Source organism: Alligator sinensis, unplaced genomic scaffold, assembly GCF_000455745.1.
Source record: "Alligator sinensis unplaced genomic scaffold, ASM45574v1 scaffold572_1, whole genome shotgun sequence".
Classification (NCBI taxonomy): domain Eukaryota; kingdom Metazoa; phylum Chordata; order Crocodylia; family Alligatoridae; genus Alligator; species Alligator sinensis.
In genome coordinates, this window is record NW_005842288.1 from 1,624,360 (window position 1) to 1,626,529 (window position 2,170).

At 51.2% G+C, this 2,170-nt stretch overlaps 1 protein-coding gene across 1 annotated transcript in view; it reads right to left on the reverse strand.

The window, feature by feature from the left end:
- Positions 1-2,170, reverse strand: part of ST6GAL1 (ST6 beta-galactoside alpha-2,6-sialyltransferase 1) — a 175,512-nt gene that overhangs the window by 143,098 nt on the left and 30,244 nt on the right.

The window sequence follows — 2,170 nt, forward strand, 5'->3', positions numbered from 1 at the left end:
AATAAAACAAACCACCAGTGAAGCTGGAGAAGGAGGGAGGCCAGAGCCGGTGAAGGCACCAACACTGGGTGCCTCCCGGAAGCCCCTCCAGGAGAGAGAGCCTGCAAGAGCTCCCTGCCCCAGCAGAAGAGAGCTCTACAGAGGGAGCAAGAAGCCAGAAGCGGCTCCTGATGCCAGCAATGGCGGCAGAGGGAGCAAGGAGCCAGAAGCTGCTCCTAACACCAGCAACATCGGCAAATGGAGCAAGGAGTCAGAAGCTGCTCCTGACGTCAGCAACATCGGCAAAGGGAGCAAGGAGCCTGAAGAGGACCCTGACGCCAGCACCAGTGGTAGAGGGAACAAGGACCCAGAAGAAGACCCTGATGTCAGCAGCAGCGACGGAGGGACCAGAGAGCCGGATGTGGCTCTCTACACCATAACAGGTGGGACTGTTGACAGCACCGGGAAGGCGGAAGAGATGCTCCTTCTGGGAGGTGCCAGGCAGGGACAGCATGAAGGGCTACAAAGTGAGGCCACAAGAGGCAGGGTGCCAACCCTGGATGTGAGAAGTAGCCAGGTGTCTGCGGAGGTGCTGCGAGGCACCCAAAGAGGGACACTACTAATGGGAGAGACAAGGGGCGGGGTCACAATCCACGGAAGGCCAGGTAAAGGGGGAGATGACCCGGGTGAGAGACCATGGGCTAGCCCAGCCACACGTAGGGTTTAGCCCCTGACAAATTCTTAGAGAAACAGATGCCCGGTACCCTGGCGGAAGGACCCGGGAAGGGACTGCGCAGGTCCCTCGAAACATAAAATAGTGTTTTTTTCATATGTTCTTTGTGTTTCCCCCTTTTGGAGGGGTTGAAGGGCAGAACCAGGTGACACAGGCAGGATAACAGCAGCAGAGCTCTTTTGAGCTCCATCTTTGCTTGGGACCCGGGTCAGGCTTCATGCCCTGGGGAAGGGGAGTCAGGCTCGCAAGCCAAGTTAGACATCACAAGCAACCCGGGATTATCCAAGCGTGTCACCCTCTGGGAGCTAATATTCCAGAAGGGAGAGGGCTACCAAGGTAGACATAACCAGGAGCATGACGGTGTCGGGAGCATGGCCAGAAAACATGCAGTGATCCACCAAGACTTGGTGTGAGGTTGGGGTGCAGGGGAGGTGGAGGCCCACAGAAGACCGCCGGATGGACTCCTTGCTGCTGAGGGACCCCAATTGGTCAGCCCCCCCACTGATAGAACATTCAAAGTCGTGGCAGGAAAGATTGGGGCAGACCGCTCTGGGAGCAAACATCTGTTCAACGGCCTGCAGGAGATGGTAGAGCAAACACCACCAGCCATTCAGGCCAAGGCCTCACGTGACCAGATGTTCAAGGCCAGGCGGACACAGAGTCTACTGGTGTTGCAATTTCCCTACCACTGCATTTCAGCTCTTTATCCAGTGTTCTCAATCCGGGGGTGCAACCACTCCAATTACTTGGCATTTACTATACATCCAAATTGACAACACTGATTTTTCCAAGAGTATCCTCATCAACACAAACATGTCTATCAACTGTGCAACATAATCTGCATAGGCTAAGGACCCTAACCCTATGTCATGTGCTTTCACTCATCTAAGATTCTTAGTGCCCAGTTTAGGAATATGATGAAAAATTATGAGCATTTCCTGTCCCTTTGTCTTGCAGCAAATTTTGACGTAAACAATTTCTAAATTTTCCAGGACTCTTCATACAGAGTTTTTATAATTCAGTTATCTCAGCTGAAATGCCATATGATTCTGATACTTTCCATAATGTTTACTGAGACTTTTGGTTCAGTCTGGTGGGAAAGTCAATGAAAAAGACAAACCTCTTTAATCCCCAGTCTTGCTTTGTTCTCTCTAAATTACTGGAGCTTGAATTGTTGATCAATGCAACTATGGCACTTAGTTACATAGCAGGGAGCATTTATCAGCCCATCAGCTAAACAAAAGGATCTCTCATTAGTTTAAGCTTTTCTTAAACAACTTGTTCCAAAGAAGGAAGGGAGGGACTTTACGCTGTTAATTAGCTCCAAAAAGCCCTAGGCACTGTTGTGTCTGCCTTTGCCCCATCTCCCACATCACGGACTAGCCAGCATTTAGTATGCTAGCTAATGCTGATAGGTGTCTTTGTAAGGCCGAGGGGAGCGGGGAATCCCTGCTTCAG